This window comes from Amblyomma mixtum, chromosome 1 (assembly GCF_055824585.1).
Source record: "Amblyomma mixtum isolate Tamu chromosome 1, ASM5582458v1, whole genome shotgun sequence".
NCBI classification, from domain to species: Eukaryota; Metazoa; Arthropoda; class Arachnida; order Ixodida; family Ixodidae; genus Amblyomma; species Amblyomma mixtum.
The window spans coordinates 195905182-195924679 of record NC_143012.1 but is presented as its reverse complement, the minus strand read 5'-3'; the positions used below and the strand labels follow the sequence as shown (position 1 = coordinate 195924679).

At 51.6% G+C, this 19498-nt stretch overlaps 1 protein-coding gene and 1 long non-coding RNA gene across 4 annotated transcripts in view; both read left to right on the top strand.

Annotated features, from left to right (window-relative positions):
- exp (expansion) overlaps positions 1-19498 on the top strand; it is a 302399-nt gene that overhangs the window by 203347 nt on the left and 79554 nt on the right. The gene's annotated exons all lie outside the window — the stretch shown is intronic.
- Positions 2174-5365, top strand: LOC149370487 (uncharacterized). The gene is made up of 3 exons (XR_016285751.1): positions 2174-2953; positions 4240-4837; positions 5194-5365. It is a non-coding gene; the product is annotated as an uncharacterized LOC149370487 (long non-coding RNA).

Here is a 19498-nt window from a genome sequence, read left to right as displayed (position 1 = left end):
TATACGGTGTGAAGCGGGCACGCCGCCTGGTCGCAGCACCACGCCGGAGGGCGCAGTGGGCCAGGAAGTTTCTGGCGTTGTGTAACTCTGCCTGGAACAACAGCGCGAAGGATGTATACTATATACGTGTGTGCACGCGTTGCTACCGCGATGTAGAGGAAGAGCTGCGAGCATTCTCACGCGCCGCTGGCGTGCTGCGCGTTGCGAGCGAGACGGAGTGTGTACACATAACAGCGGCGGGCGCGTCAGCCGCTCGTGCCACGAAGGAAGAAGGGAGGAGGAGGGGGGGGAGTGAGGTAGGTCCGCTGCGGCGGCGGCACGAGGAAAAAGAAGGCGATGTGGGTGAGCGATAGCGGCGAAAAAGCGGGCGCATTAGGCGTCGACTCGAAGTAGGACTGCGGCGACCGGCTTCGTAGAAGGTGTTCGCATTGTTCCTCATTGGGCGAGAGAGGGAGAACGAAGAAAACAATGCAAACGTCCTGTCAAGCAGTGAGAGAGAGAGAAAGGGAGGGAAGTGAAAGCGTTTTTAATTTGTTGCCTACAGATTGTTTGATCAGTGAAGTGTTCGGGAATGGGGAAGGGCTGATTGTGATGTGCCCATATACCCAGGCATTATCGTCTGTGGTCGCACGCAAGCAAAAAGTAATGGAGGGGGGATGCGAACAAGTTATAGATGCAGCACGTAACTAAGTGCGTAACACAAGGAAAACCGGAACTCTTCCGCGAGCTGCAAAAGAGCCACTCTGCAATTAAACAACGGTGCCGTAAGAAAGCGATAAGTGCGTAAGGCTTCTTAAGCGCAACTACTGTCCACGCTATGCGCAAGAAAGCGAACGCAGTTCCGAAAAGCAGCTCTGATCCTAGGCAGTGCACTCTGTCGCCGCACGATGCAAGACAAAGGCGACGAATAGCAAGAGGTAGCGTGCTGTACCGTCTTTATTTTATTGCTAATTCTCTATTCCTTTCCACGATGAATGTTCGTTTCCTATCTCATGTAAACATAAACTGAAGAAGGCAGGATACGCGTAGTATCGGACAGAGCACACAGAACTATAACGTAGGAACAATGTGGGAGAACAGGTGATCCTACAAGCAAGGTGGGAGACAAATGATTCTTTTAGAGGTCATCCTCAGAAGGCGTGCAGTGATGAACTTTACACAGCACAGCAAGAGAAACGAGTAGACGCGTGGAAAAAAAGAAAAACGCCTCAACCGCACACATCATTAGGCGAGGGAAATAACGTGGAAATGACGAATAGTCCGGTAAGCACGTGAAACAAGGGGCGCGCGGATCGCGAAGAATATTACGAGCGGGGTAAGACAAAGGCGGCACATACTTATACCCTCTCCCTTCTGCCTCCACTTCCGAAACCCCCACAAAAGGAAGTACAGACAAGCAAATAGGATTCAAGAAGAAGGACTCTAAAGTATAGGTAAACAAAGGAAACACGCAAGCGATGAGCTGCCGGATAAGAAGGAAGCAAACACAAAGGGCAAATAGAAATACAAACACAGTATTAAAGGAAGGAGAGAACGCGCGACAAGAAAGCAGGGCCGCAAACGAGATCGAGCGCGATGTGAAAGAGGAGGAGGAGGAGGGAGCATTTAGAGGAGCTGCGTGATTTGGGGCCGCGCGGTCCTCGCACCGCGGCGACCTCGACGGCTATCAGCGCAACGCCGCCGTCGAGGCCCCTCGGGGCCGCGCCCAAAGACGCCCGCTTTGCTTTCCCGCGACTTCCGTTTGGCACTGCGGCCCTCAGTGAGGGCTGGCGGCAGGTATACGCAGCTAAGTGGCCCGCACAGCCACCGGGAGCGGGGTGAAATATCTGAGGTCTGACCGTCGAGGGCCTTGCCCGCTCAGCGCACACGGAGAAGGTGCAGACACGGTCGGAACGAAAGTCTCAACAGGTCCTGGCACCTTAGCAGCTACACCTCAGGACTAAGGGCCGAATTCTAAAACGCTCCTTACCTTACTAAGGGCGCCTCAAACACCGTAAGGCGACCTTATGTCAATTCTGAAACGTCCCTTACTAAGGAGCCCTAAGTTAAGGGCTCCTTGGTGCTTCCCTACGCTAAGGTAGCCGGCATGCTACCTTCATGCTTCCTAACCCCGCTCCTCTAACTGAGGGCAAGCTTCTCTGCAAAACTCTGCACGCGGGACGGTCGTTTGCGCACGCTCTTTTGCGGCGTTCGCCCGTGCTGCTCGCCCGCGCACGGGCGAGCGCCGTATGAGCGCCGTGTTTTTTTTTTTTTTTCTGATTGCTGCGTATGTGTGCGCGTCGGGCCGTTGCTCTTCTGCTTTCGCGAACACGGTGTTCCCGAGTTCGTCCAGGTGCTACATCCCTGTGCCGCTGGAAACAGGGAGTAATGCAGGCAATTCTGTTCGTCACCCAGAACGGCAGCTTTTTTTGCGCCGCGCGCGTTAACTTTTGCGCTGCCGTGTGTACGAGCTGCCGCGGTTTCGCGACAACGGCGTCTGGCCGATGGGCTGTACCCTCTCGAGCGCTACAACGACCAGGAATTCTTGGCCCGATATCGCTTTTCCAAACAAGCTGTGTGCTGGCTATTCTTCAAGAGCTACAGATACATGCGAGTGCAGACAACAGAGGATCTCCGCTACCGACCGCACTTGAAGCTTCTCATCACGCACCGGTTTTACGGAAGTGGCGCGATGCAGACTCTGGTGGGAGATTTGGTGAATATTTCTCAGCCTGCTGTCAGCAGTAGCATTTGGGTAGTGACGTAAATGATCTGTGTGCGTCTCTTTCCGAAGTACGTCCGCCTTCCGAGTGTTTCTGATGCAAAGCCGACGATGACAAGATTTTACGGCATCGGAGGTTTCCCCGGCGTTAGTGTGTGCATTGGCTGTACGCATATGCCCACAAAAAGCCCCGATAGAGACAACGCTAAAGTGTACAGGAGCAGGAAAGGTTTCTTCTCGACAAATGTGCAGGTAAGTAACATCTCAATCAATCAATCAATCAATCAACCAATCAATCAATCAATCGATCAATCAATCAATCAATCAATTATTTTTATTTCTGACTCCAAAAAGTGACAGAGGAGTTTCATATAAAGCTGCCATAGACAGCTTGACTGAGCCGCAGCCCCCTTATGCCGGGCAGCTGTGAGAGGCGACGAAAAAAAAAAACAAGTCACAGTAAAACACATTATTAACACCCAGAACAATCTTGCCTGTCGTTTGTACATATGTGCAATTTACATGGTCATCCAAACATCATTACATAAGTTTGGTACCTTTTAGCAGTACAACAACAAGCACAATGAAAAAACAGTACAAATTAGAGAAAGCAAAAACACCACTAGTGCAGTTTAAAGAAAAAAATCATTTTGTAACACAGTCTACGTATAAGCAATGCAGTTCACGGTGAGTGCAGGTAAACAAGTTGAAATTGGCAAATTTGTATGCATTTAGAAGTGAAGGAAGTGTATATTGCAGGTGCTGTTTACCAGTATTTATGCGCAGTATAGGCACCAACTAGGTTTAGGCTCTCTAAAAGGGTAAATCGCTTCTTTTTCTTTCAGATTTGCCAGATGTCGAATATGGCTTGCGTTATTTTCAGTTTCTAGTTTAAAGAAAACACTCAGTCGATATTGATTTATACCAATATCGACTGATATTTCACATCTAGTACAATTTTTGTTGTTGCAAGAAATGTGTCTCCAGAAAAGTGCCTCTTGGTGTGTGAAGGGTTGCGGCAGTGTTCAACGGTACACATCCCTCAAGGATGTGCATGTCATGCTATGCGCGGTAGCGTGTCTTGCCATTCCACAGCAGGCAGAAGTGCCAAGCAGTATTCATATGGGAACCTATGGAAAGGCGTTTAGCTGTCTGGCTTTGACAGCCTATTCCTTTTCACCTGAGAGATCACACACAGCATACAGGTGCACGCACAGAACATCATACACAAAAATGTTGTGAGCCTGGTGTAGGCGCACTTTTGCAGAGTAGTTTACAAGGCAAAAGGGCACACTACAGTTTCATGTATACCTGGCATTATCCACACATGCCACAAGCCTTGCAATGCCCCTACTTCCCACAGCCCTTTACCGTCAACCTAGCGTGCGTGGGGCTCGGGTTGGCATAGCTGGCTGCCCATTTAGCCTTGGCACGACTGGCCGAGGAGCTGCTGAGTGCTTAATTTGTCACTAAGTAAAGTGTTTCTCTCTCTCACATGCCACAGTGGTCTGAACTTCCTTTCCTTGTTTCCTTTACAGGCTGTCGCAGGCCCTGAACTTCAGTATTACGACGTTGTGTCAAGTTGGCCCAGTTCTGTTCACGATAACCACATCTTCTGCAACATCCGAGTGATGGTGAGCTACCAACGAAAGGCAGTACGTGGTGTCCTTCTTGGAGATCAAGGATATGCATGTTTGCCCTTTCTGATGACACCACTCAGGAACCCGCAAACTTGCACACAGAATAGGCAAGAGAAACAATTTTGCAACACCAGTGTGTGATATGCATGTGTTAATTGTTTTTCATGCTCCCAGTTGGTACAACAGGAGCCATATTAAGACGTGGAACTCAGTAGAGCGAGCATTTGGAGTGTGGAAGAGGAGGTTCTTGTGCCTGGGAAAGAAGCTCAAAACGAAGACTAAGCAGTCAGCTGCCATCATCACGGCATGCGCAGCACTGATAACATTGCGTGTTCCCTGAGGGACAAGTTCCAAATGGCGATGAGCCCGAAGAGGTTGACGTAAGACCGTGCCCCCCTGACAACCTTCTGGGCACCCAGCTGTGACCACGACTTATTCAGCGATGCATCACAAACAACCAGAGTAGAGCTGGCAGTGAGACGGATTTTGCTTAGAGGTAAAGTTGTGTGTTAAATGCTTTGCAATTGCAAGTGAATATCAGCATGAACTGACAATACTGCAGGAATGCTAAAATGACCTAAAGGGTTGAATGACAGTGGCACAATACTAGGTACAATGATTTTATTCAGTGCTGCTTTGCAGAGAAAGCCTCGAGTTGCTTGGCAAGTACAGCTTGCTTAAGCTTCTGCATTTTTTCTTTTTCTCGCAAGACACGCATGTTCATCTAATGAATTGCATTTCTTTTGTGCCTTTCATCAGTGTTTTGCTGCTCTTTTAGCACATGCTCGTCTACAATCATTTTCAGCCTTGATTGATGTTCAATGCTCCTTTGTGTCCACTCATCCTCTGCAGCTTGAAGCCGTGCTTTTAGGTACTGTCGACAGAGCTTCCTCCTCTGCAGCAACACGGCCACTTTGCCGATGGTGAACCACTGGCTCGGTTCCTGTGTCGTCGCTGTGTGTAGGCCGGGGAGTTGCCTCCTCTTCTTCGGCTGCCAGCCAGCCTGGCATTGCGGACAGCAGGTGCTGGCGAGCTGTGGAGCACATCATCCACCGTTTGGCTGCCATTAGCTTGGCTGTCTTGTGTGTATTCTGCAAGAAATTGTGATAAATCATTTCAACACGTTCTTGCTCAAATCAAGCAAATAAATGTCACTGAACGAAAGTAGCCCTCCTTCCTTGGCGTCTTAAGCACAAAGACTGACAGCACATCACTGTGCACAGCAAATATTTGCTGCTGTGATCTGATGTAAAGCATCAAGACAGTAAATAATCCACAAAAAAACATTACAACTACCTTTTCAGACACATGAGCTTTTTCAGAATACTGTGACTTTACAAATGGGCTGAGGAATCTAGCACATGCAGATGCACATTCCAGAACAGCTGCCTGCATTCCAGGACAACAGAGCAGTAAGGCATTTGGAGTATCCGCAAGTTACAGAAAGCGGCAAAACGATTTTGATTTAGCATCAATACGATGTACTGTCGCTCTCGGTATGACTCGCAACACGCTTCAGGTGGTACGAGCTCACGTCACGAATAGATGCGAGTCGGGTGCTGCTGTAAAGTTCTAAATATAGCTGTCGAGCAGCGTGCCCGCATGCCTGGTTCTGTATTTTCTATCGAACGCACACCCGCAGAAGGTGGCCGACAGAGCGTCGCAGGTAATCATGATCGCGACTGTAGTACAGTGGTTAACTTGTTCGTAATCATTTCAGCTTTTGCGTTCATTACACAGGTTCTACTACAAGCAAAATGCGTGGTACGGTGATAGCAGCACTGAAAAATTGCACCAAACGCTCCTTGCTTTCAAAGTAGCTTCCAAAATATTCAAGGTATTTTGGTCTCGACTTCAAGCAGCGAGGTCGGCGCCGGCTACCGCAACATTGCACAACGGAATGTTAAAGAAGAAACTGAAACTTACCCGTCGCGTCACTTCTTTTTTTTTTGCCTCGCCTTCTCCTTTTTAAGCTTTCGTTTCAAACTCCCACAACTTCTTCAGCTCTCCGACTTCTCGTGGGCGAACGTTGAGCCGCGCGCCGCCGCCGGAGCAGATCGCGGCGGCCACGGTTGAGCATACTGTTGTTGTCCGAGCGTAAGCGCTCCCGCGCTCTTGATTTCGCGTTGAGCGAGACGGCATCAGTCTTCTTGCATTCCACTGCATTTCTATATTTGCTTACAAGCTCGATAGAGGTCTTTCTCGTCTTCGGTGAAGTACGCTCGGCCGAGCACGGCACGACGACCTGCGACCGCACTCTGCGCACACAGCAAGTACGTGTTGCCCTTGTTGCCAGAGGAACCTGTTTCTCCGTCGCGTGCAACATTTTTCAAAACTTTCAGTGAGAACGTGAGCAATAGAATTCGCATTGTGCCCGGATATATCAATATAAATGTAGGTTCTTAAACGCAATTAGTTATTTTTGTCAAATGTTAGCATATTCTTCATATTTATAGCATATACCCTCGACAACAGAAGGGTCCGGGTGCCCCTTAGGGCTCCTTACGTGAGGGAGGGTGAAGTGGCGTGAAGGGAGCTTTCAGAATTCGGGGTGGCCCTCGAAGGGCGCCTTACGTTTAGGGGGCATGGAGGCCTCCTTTGGTAAGGTAAGGAAATGGTCTTAGGAAAGGAGCGTTTTAGAATTCGGCCCTAAGAGTGCCAACTCAGGGCGTGCACTCGGGACTGGGGACATGGCCGGAGGTTGGAAATACCTACAGCACTTTGGGCGTTGCTTCAGTTTTTCTCTCTCTCTCTCTTTTTGTAGCATTTGCCTCAATTCACGGCTGCGAACCGACAAATTAGTGAGGTGTTAGCACATCTTCGCCTTTCCCTTGTGACCCCATCTTTACGCATCATAACCACTTTCTTTCCGTCTCCCATTTCCCCGGTGCAGAGCGGCAAGCCAGGACATCGTCACTCAGGCCGATCTTTCTGCCTTTCGTTGTAAACAACCCCCTATCTCTTTTTCTCTGTAGCTGCCCCTGTATTCAGGAGGGGGGGGTCTTTATTTGTTCTGAACTGGCACAATCGTTACGATCAGCACTAGGCTAGTTGCGACCCAGTTAGAGAAAGTGGTTAGAACCAGATCTCAAGGCCTAATCTGTCGGCACACTTGCATGCCGATCTACCTTTGATTAAAGAATGTAATCAGCCACGAAACGTAAGGGAATTGTTGAACCGCATTACTTGCTGAGTCTGTTAATGCAGGATAGGGGATGTCAGGAAACGTAACCGAGGGCGGCAGAAATTCAGGTGAGGAGGTGACACAGCAAATTTGCTGGGATAGAGTGGCTGAGGCTGACACAGGACAGGGCTGAGTGGAGAGAGTTAGTAGAGGTCTTGCAGTTGACGATGAACTGTCCGAGAAGGTGATCTGCTGCAGAAGCTGCACGCAAGGTGCGGCGCTGAGGACCATAAAAACTCATGAAATACGTTGCGCTGTTAACTGGCTGTCAACGTGTGCTCAAAGGTCAGTGTGCGTACACTGAACCGCGACTGACAGCGAAGTACAGCTTTAATATGCATGGTATTACTGTATAAAGAAAACCGAAACCAGATCATTATTGTATTATACAGTCCACACATCTAAGCGAGAAAGGATAGACCCGAATGGGGAAGACGAAATTAATCTCTAAGAGGGGCCCCTAACTCAACGGACAACAGGCTTCATATTATGTCCATAGCTTTGTCCTACGCTTCGTGTCGCCATTTCACTACAGCGTTCTTCACGCGCGAATGGTCATGCGCCGGTATCTTTTCAGTCTGGACATGGATTTTCGTTTAAACAGAATAAAAACCTGCGCCAGTTTTGTTTCCTACGCACCGTTCTTTCCTGTCCCAAATTTAGTGTCGGTCAGTGTTGCCTGCATATCTCCTCCGCACTGACAGGTAGACAACAGCGGTAAAACCAGTGCGGCTCGCGGCCTATAAATAAATGCAACAGCCTCACAGCGACAGCCACAAAGGTACCGCCCTGTGATGACGGACCCCTATCAAGCCGGGCGCAGTACGTGCCATCCCTCTATGGCGGTCTTGGAATGCGAGGCCGTGCGAACAATATGTGTAAGGCTGTTTCTGCCTTGTTTCTGACGTGTTTCGCCCGACGCTCTGGCAGAAACACGTGTTATTACGGAAAGCGCTTTCTGGGGCGCGTAAGGCGACCAGAGCGGCCTCTTCTGGATACAGGTATTGTCCTCGCATCCTGTGTCCCTATAGCATGCACAAGGGAAGCATGCAAGCACACTCCTGCCTCCCTTGTTTTTTTTTTTGTGCAATCCTTTCTTCTATCATGTGCCTATACATAGAGGACGCTGATACCACACTTCTGCAGAAAGCGGTTACCACTTCAAAAAGAGACAGAGAGGAAAAAAAAAAAAGACTGAGTCTTCCAGATGATGTAGCGAAGGGAAAAGGGCTGAAAGAAGTGTTTTCGAGGACGAAGGCTGTCATCAAGTACTACATCGACATATGCATTTGTGCTGTGGGTTCTTCAGCTTCTCGCCGACGGATAAAAGGCGGTCGATCAGTCGTGGGGCTCTGTGGCTCCTTTATTAGATCAAACCTTGCCTGTGGACAGCTGGCACTAAATTGAATTTCCTGCACTTCTGGCTCTGGAGTCTCTAAGCAACAAGACTAAAAAAAAGAAAGGCGGCTTGTAATTTAGTCCCGTTCTGGTTTTGATTTACCCTCGGTGTCTACGCATAGCAACAATACAAAACACGACACAGCAGTCGCGCATCTTGCAGCCGGGTAGTCCAGGCGCAGCACGGATTGCACTGCAACTACCCACTTGAGCGATGCCGGCTGGGGTATTATCTGGTCATTTCTTCGCTATTTTTTCAGCTCATTAATCTTTTACTGTTCAGGAAGAACAGAAACTTGGTCCTCTGACTTTTCATTAATTCCAAGCGTGGCCTTACGTGCCGTGATAGCCGTAACGGCGGCCAGAGTTCTCGCTTGATCCCCGCGTAACTCTTTCCCTGCTAAATCATTTAACAGCACCAGAGTAAAACTGCCATTGACGCTTGCGCGTGGCAGTGCTTCCCAACAAGTCTTAGCGGGCCGGTGCATGACGTCCGTGGCCTTTAGCGCCTACGATACGCACACACGCAACGTTTACACGCCGAGCTTTTCTTTCGAAGAGAGAGAGAAAGGGAAAACGGCCATGCAACAGAGCCCTACCTCCAGATGCACGCACTCGTGGATCCATCGCCAGGTGCGCTGAGAGTAGCGCCGCAAATAGACGCGGCGCACGGTTTACCCGCGTCTCTGCCAGCCGAACATTAAATGCGACACGCGAGCCAACTCCTAACGAGCCTCGAGTGAAAAAAAAAAAGAAGGCAAAGCGGTGCGGGTAGAAAAAGCGTTACGGAGACGAGATAGCGGTCGTCCGTTCTTCAAACCGTGACTGGAACCGCACCAAGATGCATTTCGCCCGTGACGCCGTCGGCGCCAGTCGGGTTTTATTTTTCTTTCTCTTCTATTCCATCGCTCCCCTCCTTTCGGAGACAATGTGCGCACCTGTGAGACGAGCGACCGTTGTGATGGAAAGCAAAGCTTAGCGGTCGCAGCGCCATCTGGTCCGTTTCCTTACAGTTTCGTCTTCGCGGTTATATGGAGGCACAGTCTGCAACTCTGTAATGCCTTAGCGTCCTGGATCGTCCACGGCTCTGCTCCTGCTTGCGTACGCGGTGCATGTCCAGCCCTTCCCAGCTGCCTTCTGCAGCGCTCGCACTTTCGGCCAGGATGGACACTGCACCGGTGGACCGTTACGTCATCATCACGGCGTGGTCGACGGTGCAGCCTGCTGGAAAAAAACGAGGAACTGTGCTGCCCACGTGGCCGTGCGTGCTCTATCTCTCCTCCTCTCCCTCGGCGTCTCTGCAGCACTCCTCCCTCCTCGACTGAGTGTCCTTGCGCCGAGGGACCCGACACCGTTATGTGGTCAACCTTGAAGGCGCCTGCATTCCGCCAATCGTCCGCAGCAGCTGCTCGCTCGCGCGCTCCCTCTGCCGCCAGGCACGGACAACGAGTGACGGTCAGGCGGCGATTGATCAACCGCCTTTTGTCCGGCACCGATGTCGCTCCTTCAGCGTTGAACTTTTGCCACGGAAGGCGCGGCGGTGATGACCGTCCTTCGACGAGCAAGGCACTGCCCCACGGACAGCGCGCGGCGCTCGAGGCGAGAAGATTGTCTCGACGAGCGGTCTCCGTTTCGCTTCTGTTCTTCCTTCTTTCCCAGAGGGCAAGGCAGCCGTGCCCACGCGCACCTGAGAAAAAAAGAGGCAGACGTCATCGCTTCGTATTGTACTCTACGCCTCCCGCGGTGGCCACCATCGCACATCCTGCGTATCCGTCAAGGCGGCAGCAGCGAGCGAGCGCATATTATACTTCACGAGAAACGAAATTAGCGCCAGCCTTCCGTACGCAACGACGCAGAGGCGTTTCCGCCCGCATCTGTCTGTGCTCGCGAGTTCCGCGTTATGGACGAGAGCGTGAAACGAGCGTGCGCGTGTGACCGCCGCTACCGAGGAGGCGTCCCGCGAGCCGGCCACTGTGTCAGATGCAGTTCCTGGCCGAGTAAACCTTGAACGCGGCCGTGTGGGTTGATCGAGAAGGGAGTCGCCGGCGCGGTTGCTTTTTTTGACGAAGGACTGCGGCGCGCGCGGTCATTTGGTCGAGGATACGGCTCCAGCTGTGCGGTAGCCTTGCGCGTTTGGGACGGCGAGCGCTTGTCGTTGGCCATCGTCTCGCGGTCGCTGCGGTAGTTCGATCCATGGGCATGCTCAATTGCGAGCGCTGAAATGGGTTTTCTGCCGCAGCCATCGCCGTCGATCTCTGCCGCATTTTTCTCACCCGCCACGCGGCCGCATTTCCATCTCCACGAACTGTTCGTCGTTTTCGCGCGCTTTTGCTTTCCTTCAGATTCTGAAGCGCTTAGTTCCTGCCTGTATCCTAAATTTCTCAACAAAAAAGAAAGAAAAAGAAACGCACTCCCGCCGGGCAGTCTCGTGTGACTAGGAAGAGTGACCGCCGTGACAGTCGCTCCGAGGATCCCTTTTTTTTTTTTGGTTAATACCTGTATAGCTTTCCTTTCCCTGCCCCCTTTTTTCACACACCATCCCTCCAAGCGATTGAGAATCTTACTGCGCCTTTCCTTTCTTTCAAACCTCCTCGCCCTCTTTCCTTCTTCGGCTGGACGATGACTGAGTCCACAGATGTGGTGAAAATCTAACCTTACTGCCTTTGATGCGGACACTCGAGTTCAGAGATCTTCCTGATCAGGATTCCTAACTAGGTGATCATCCCTACGACGCAGGAAAGTAAATACACGCGGCTCACCACAACAGTTAGAAACGTAACTTGCATCTAAACAGCATCATTAATTGAGGACTCGAAAACCTACTTATCTTTCTCTTTACTGTTCTGCCGTCCAGAGTCGGTCTGTGAAGGGTTTAGTTTTTTTATGTATGAAAGGGGCTTGAAGAATCTTCGCAATGGCATCCAAGTTCAATACGACGTAAGGCAGCTGTGGTGCCGAGACTGATGTCCCCTTCCCGAACGAGGAAAATACTTCATCGGATTCTCCTTCGCGCGTGTGAGTGTGAGACCGCGGTTACGTGCCAACTCCTCGATAAGACCTCTCGCGAATGTTTCCGAAATTCATTTCGCACCCACCGGAGGACTGTTTCGCTCTCTCGAACTCTCATCCCTCGATACCAACAAACACGATAAAAACCTTGTTATACGAGGAAGTTTCGCGGATAATTATGATTTATTGGCCACCGGCAAGGGTGCGAATGCCTCTTCAAGGCCCCACGCTGCTTATGATATTCCGATGCGGCAGTCTTAAGCACAAACGTAGCTCCACAGGTGTAAGAACTGCGTCCCTCATAGCCTGAGTGTTGCTTTGAGACGTTAAACCCCATAGACCAAACCGAACCAGATGCTGGTACTAGGCGAAACAAAAGCTGACGAGTACTATAAAGTTAGTTTCTCTTCGGATTTCGAGCTGTTTCCATTTCTTTCAGAAATACCAGCGACCGCAACTAACTACTGCGTTGAAAGTTTCGGTTCCGGAATAGGATGTGAAGATTTTTGTCTTCTTTCTGTTAATTGGCAGCTTTACCTATACCTAGAACGAAGCTCAGCCGAGCGGGCGGGAAGCGCAGAGCTTACAGAGCAGATGAAGAAGGTGAAAAGGTTTTTACCAACTCTCGTTACTTTTTGCTTAAATGCAGTAATCACTGAGCGGAGTAGCGGACCAGGTCGACGAAGTAGGAAGCGGTAAAAACCCACCTGCATAACAACGAGGATTCTGTGACATAGCCTAGCTCAAAACAGAAAGCAGACAAATCTGTGAACGCGTCAAATTTCACCAGGAAGACTGACGTTGCATCACAGACACGCGGAACAGTTGATACAATGCACATCTTAAAGGGAACGTATCATTACCGAGATATACGAAGTGGTGGAGAGCCGCACAGCCAACAATCATGCATGTTTTCACTCGCGCCTGTTCTAGAACGCCGCGAGCGCTTTAAAGCCGGTCACAATCGAAGGCGTGCCAGCATTAACACATTAATCTGCGGCAGAAACAATTAAAGCTGCCTGACAAACGGCCGCCAGAAAGGGCGCAACATGCAAAACATATTATCCAGCAATTAGCCGTCGCCCCAGCGACGCACTCGGTCATCCCTAGAGACAAGGGCAACAAAACCCCAGCTGGTAGGCACTCCCCGAGCCTCCCGTTCCGTATGAAAAACGAGGGTGCGTGCGTTCTCTCCGCACGCACGCAGACCGCGCAGGAGGCATCGTTTGCAAGCTCATTTCGGTTCACTTTCACTTATCGCATGCAGCGGAAGCTCGGAGAAGGAATAATAGAGAGCGGGGCTCGAGGGGGAGGGGGGGACGGCGCAAAGAAAGCCCGCAGTCGGCATTTCGTGTGGCTCGCAAATTACCCCGCACTCCTCCCACTACGCTCGAAAGTAGGCCACGGAGCGACGGCGGTGCCCCCAAGTGAGTACGCGGCGCGGATTCGCGATTACGTGGTCACAAGCACACACACACACACAATTCTGTGCCTCAGCCTTCGCGTCCCTTTCTTTATCTCCCTCGCTTTCTGTGTCGTTTTCATACATTAGTCTTGCATTATCATTGCTCTTCGTATCTATTTTTCTTGGTCGTTTCTGGCTTAAACCTTTATTTGGAGCACTCCCAGCATCTACAATATCTCGCGCGTCTGGAAGCGACTTAATTGAAAAGCGCCGTGGGCTGCACGCGCGTGTCTAGTGAAGCCGCCCAGCTGTCTGTATACACACACTCTCGATGACCTCTCGACGAGCGCCCTCTGGCCGGTATGGAATTCATAACGCGGCAGAACAATTTTAGTTGCTTCCTGGTGGTAGCATCAACTTCCCGTAGCCTGCTCGCGTTGCCCCGAGCATCCGCTTCGCTAAATTGGTTCTTCTCATCATCGTCGGAAGGAAACGCTGAACTTAGTCGGGCCACTTGGAGTCCACACGACCAGGGCGCCCTGTGCTAGTAATAACTGGGTGCTAATGAACGACGTACATCATACGCCCGTCTTGGTTCCTGCCAGTTGATACCCTCACGGTCGCTAGAGGAGGGGGATGAGGGGAAAAACAAACTGCCACTGGAGATTTTGTGGGCAGTCCGATGGGGACGGGAGGGAGCTTAATGCCCTGATCACGGCGAGAAGATTCAAGTCGGCCCACTGTGCTGTTGCTTGGAATGCTATGCTCGGGGAAGAATTGGGCCTCAAATTGGTAGGGTCGCGGAGTTATCCAACTGGTGTAGTGTTTGCTTTGTGTTTGTGGATCGTTGCTCATCGTTATAATGTCACACGTTCTTCACCGTGGTTTTGGCTTTTTAGGTCTGCAGTGGATAGTGCATTCAAGGAAGGAACGCATTCGAAGTCAGCTCTTCCACAACAGCCTTATCCACTGACATTCCAGAAATCGTTCGTAGGAAAGGCAAAACAAGATCACCATAGCAAGCAAGGCTCATTTTAGGGCCAATTCTTCTCAGGACGTCACTGAAACAACGTATTTCGTGAGGAACGAGAACTGATAACTTTTCTGAAGGGGAGGGGGGAAGTGCGTTAAGGAAGCATCTGGAAACCCAGGGGCCACGACGGCAATGTAGAAGAAAATTGTGGAACTTAAACAACCAGTGGGAGAGACATAATGGGACTAAATGACATCAAATTAATTTTTTTTTTCTTACGCTGGGAGCATTCTTATTCCAGAAGTTCAGCGCCGCGGCCTGGAGCACCTATGCTCGCTGGGCGTACCGGGAAGGACCCATGTGTCCAGAGCAGGAGACGAGCGCCTTTGCAGCGCGTGCAAGTGAGGGTGTACAGGGCGTCACTCGCTTGAAAGATGGCGAGATTGTTTCGAACGCTGTGCCACCCGATGGCCCGACACCTGAAGTTGGATTCCCACTTGATCTCGTAGAGGGAAATTGGGTTAAAGATGATGATTGAAGGATTCTTGACGTCTTGCAGATTCGTTTTGCTCAATCACATTGCAAGAGGACACTTTAGGAGAGGTTAACTTTTTATAACAATTAAAAGCACAAAGGAGGATACAAGCAAGGAGAAAACATATTTACACTTGACTGGCTCGCAGTTCTAGGTGACGAAACCAGCCCTCGGTCCTACCGAAGCAGCGGGTTTTAAATCCCATGTCCCCGCCCTCGGTGGGAGAATAACCAATCAAGTACTATACAAACATCCACCCAATAACTTATTGGGGAAAGGAAAATACCACCAATCAGCAATTGGGGAAAGAATAACACAACCAGTGAATGATTGGGGAAAGAAGGTAACTCATCGCGACACTGTACACATATCCACACTTTCCACCATCACGATTTCGGATAATTATGCTTTCCCGCTGCGAGCTTCGCGAACACTCGCTTTCCCAAGGTCCGGTTGCCGCCAAGTTCGAGGAACGCCATTTCAACTCATCTGTTTCTCGTCGTCGCTCCTCATGCCTGCAGCTAGCGTGACAATAGGTCAAAGCATGCCGCTGCAGACATGGTACAAAGAGCCACGCACTGTGGCGCGGGTCAGCCTCGCCGTACACACGTGCACACAGGATGCCGCCTAACGACTGAGTCCATGAGGGGATTTTGACGTCTCCTGTAATCCCCCGCCATTCGGCGCCCCCTCTTCTCCCGCCGGGTTGACTGACCCCTTCCTGTGTGGTTGTGCGGAGGGCCCAAGAAAAAGGGACTTAATGGGCATTCCCATAAAGCGACCGGATGCAGCTAACAACATACGGCACCGCGAACTTCACTCCTGACAAAATAGTACTATCCGGCACGCATGCAAAACCAGGTCAAGCATCTTATCGTCGCCTCCGATGAGTGGATAAGCCCGCCACTTCACCTCACCACCGCTGACAAGAGTACGACTCTCTGGTGGCATTCGCTACCGAGTGCGGCTTGGTGTCTACACTTCAGCTGTGTGGTTCCACGACCGCGGATCGTTCCAGTTCCCATACATCAACATATGAAATTTGTGGTACATTAGCAGTGGCACCTTCATTGGCATTGGGGCGCAGCCTAGGTGTCGGCACCATGACATGCGATACGTCAGTGAGACACCCCTTTCTTTAACCAGTGTACTGTATGCATATTTACTGATCAAAATATTTAATCGAGAATTATGAATTCGAACAAATAGTGGCGGAAATTTAAGCCTTCTACCCAGTGTATCGTCTCTACTCTTCATGAAGCAGCTCAACCTTTAACGAAGGCCGCCTCGGGTTCGTTAGCAAGATACGGTTGCGCAGCTAACTCGCTAGGACTTGGAATACATTGGCTCATATATGCATGCATCAAGATTTTTAACCGGCATCTCTCTTGATGTTCCTTTTACAAAAAAAAAAAAAAAAGCAGAGTCCCTCGACTGCCCGATAGCTCATACAGATCAGCCTGGCCCTTTGTATGTGCTCTGTAGGCACCCCACAGACCACCATAAGGTCCTGCATTCCCCTGGTGAAGCCTCGCGTGATGCTCAATCGCTGGCTACAATCTAGGCCGCGGCGACTTATTGCTTTCGTCCGCACGCACGGGAGAGAAACTTAGGGAGACGGTGGAGACCGTCGTCATTACCGACCAAAGTTCTCTACAGTTCAGATCAGCGAGATTGCGTTTTCTTTTTTAATCAATATTATTTGTTTTTTTTTTCTTCTTTGTTGCGGCTTAAGAAGCAGGCCTCTGCAACCGCCGTTTCGTCCAACGTTCGACCCACCGACAGCGGCGATCGCCATTTGGTCGAACGAGTTCGCTCATTCGCTTCGTTTTCGGGACTCGCTGCCACTGAGGGGGAAGAGTGCGGTGGAGGGGGTTACTCCGGGAATCCTTGGCCCCAATGCTGTCTGCCTGGGCAGCGCAAACAACCGGCGGCCGACTGCACGCCTCTGCTCGGAAGGAGAGAGGGAGAATGGCCGACCAGCGACGGACGCAGGCCAGCGTACGTCCGACAAGCTCGACTACGACCGCCCGCGGACGCCGGTCTCTCGCTATACGGCGGCGGCGTATCCGCCGCAACGTTGGCTTGCTCGTCGTCGTGACCTCGGCGACCTTTGGGGCGTCCTTGATCGCTTGCTCCCGTGCCAGCGCGGCGTCCCGCAAGCCACGAAGAGGGGGGGGGGGGGGGGGGGGGGGGGTTCTTACGGTGCGTGGCGCGTGCGTCCGTTTCGCTGCGGGACGTCCGTTGGCCGACGTCGTCTCGCCTTCACCCCAGCCACCGCCGGACACACTCGATAAACACACGCACGCTCGCTCGCACGCACATTCGACACCGGTGCCGAGGCGATGTAAATGCGCGGATACATCTCACTTGACCTGGAACGGAGTTGTGGTGGCGTCGCTTCGTCCGCCCTCCGCCGATTCTCCCTCGCGCACATCACTTAGGAGGACTGGACGCCTTGAAACCGTTTTTTTGGATTGGACGCCCTCTCCTCCGTCCGCGGAGTTGGTGCTCGAAAAGCCTCTCGTTTGGTGCGGGCACGGAACACGCGTCGATGTCCTTACTGAGCTTGTATGGTGCACAAAGTGCCGAGGCGGAGGCGGTGGCTAATGAAAGCGCCCATTAAGCTGCCCAGGCATCTTTGAAATAGGTGGCGTTTATGGGCAGCAATGAGCAATAGCAGCTCCGAGGGATGGAGGCCGCGGTTTCTCCGCTTGGATGGGTCTCGCGGCATAAACGGGACAACAAGCAGAAAAACACCTCAACATCTAATGACTGCGCATAGAAACACGAAAATAAGCTTCCTTCCCAAGTGATACGTTTAAGGCCCATCGTTACAGGCTCCGGATAATGAAGCGACCAACGCGTGCCTTGTTACAACAAACACAGAGGTGTTGCATCATCAAAACAATACCAGCCGCCGCGATGGCTCAGTGGTAATGATGCTGGGCTGCTGTCCCGAAGGACGCGGGTTCGATCCCGGGCACGGCGGTCGCATTTCTATGGAGGCGAAATGCTAGAGGCCCGTGTACTGTGCGATGTCAGCGCACGTTGAAGAACCCCACGTGGTCGAAATTTCCGGAGCCCTTCACTACGGCGTCCCTCATAGCCTGAGTTGCTTTGGGACGTTAAACCCCATAAAACCAGACCAAACCAAAACAATACCTTCGGCTCTAACCAACCGCAGGAGAAAGCTCCGAGGCAACGTGCTGGTATATCTACCGGCACGCCAAACATGTTGCGATGGGCGACTCTCACTTTTGCATCCTCCTCACAGCGATCTGACGTCCGCCTCCCGCCACAGAATGCCGCATCGCTCACGTCGAACGTCCTCTGAGCTCGATCGATGCACGGCGCCGCACCCTTCGACACGTCCCTCACGGAAGAAATCATTTTCGGGGCAGCATCACCGGGTGATCTACAAGCGCACGCCATGGGGTGGCTTCCTCCGTGGGAACTGGCGCGAGCCTCCCAGGAGCAGCTTACTCAACACCGCGCTTCATTGTGACGGCGGCTGCCCACACAGGGCTCGCCTCGCTCGGCTCTTCCCTTGTCTCGCACGGCGTATAACGCACGCTGCTCCTCTTGTCTCGCGACCTGCCCATCTCACCTCTTTCCGTGGCGTACCTCGGCTGATTTCACTCTTCGTGGAGCTTTCGCTTCCATCGTCTTCCGATCAGTTTACCGCCGTCCCTTTCTTCCGCCCCGTTTTCCACCTCGGTCTTGAGCCTATCTCGCAGCGCCCTGGAACTCTTCGACTCTCTCCACCGTGTTCTTCTTTCTTCGAACCCGAGACAGAAGCGCTTTCTCACCTCGTGATCCGAGCGTTCGCGCGATGCGAAACAGGGCCGGGAGAGCCGCGTAATGGAAGAGTTGGCGCGGCACATCTCCGCCAGGCGCCGCCGAGGACGACTTTTCGCGGCCGTCAAGGAGTTCGTCTCCTTCGCCCGACAGGGACGGAGCCTGGGTCGAGGCGTGGCCCGCTGTCCCGCGCCCGTCACTCAGGCCGCGCCGAGGATGATGCGGCTCGGCTGCCTGCGATGCGTCTGCGTAGTTATCCGCAGCAGAACGAAGGCTATGCAGTATATACAGCTGCTAGACAATGAGTGGGTAGCGATGGTTGAGTCTCAGTGGATTCGCGACGAGCGAACAAGGAGGTGCCTTACGCGCCGAACAAGAGTGTCGCTTATTGTAAGTACGACGCGCTGACGACTGACGCGTCGGATCATTTTTCTCCCTGGCTAGCGAAGTTAGCGTCATTAGCGAAGTTAGCAAAGTGTTGCAGCACCCTGACACGCTTCTCATCCTTAACCGGAGATGTTCCCTGCCGGTCACGAAGAAAACATAGCCTGGCTACATTGACTTCTTTTTTTCTTTTCGGAATATCGAAGTGCTTGGAATGAGTCAAAACAGTTGTTGCTGAAGATTTGAAACCCTGCCATATCGTGTGCACAAGGACGCGTTGTTTTTCGTACCTTTTCCTCGACCTACATCTTACTGGTCTGCATTCATGAAATTGAAAATGCTGCCAGCGTTTTTCGCCAGCCATGTCGACATGTATCCTGAGCGACATAATAGTGACGCCCGGGCTTCCAAAGGATGCGTTTCGTAGCCGTCATGGAAAAAGCACGGTTAATGTACTATACTCGAAAG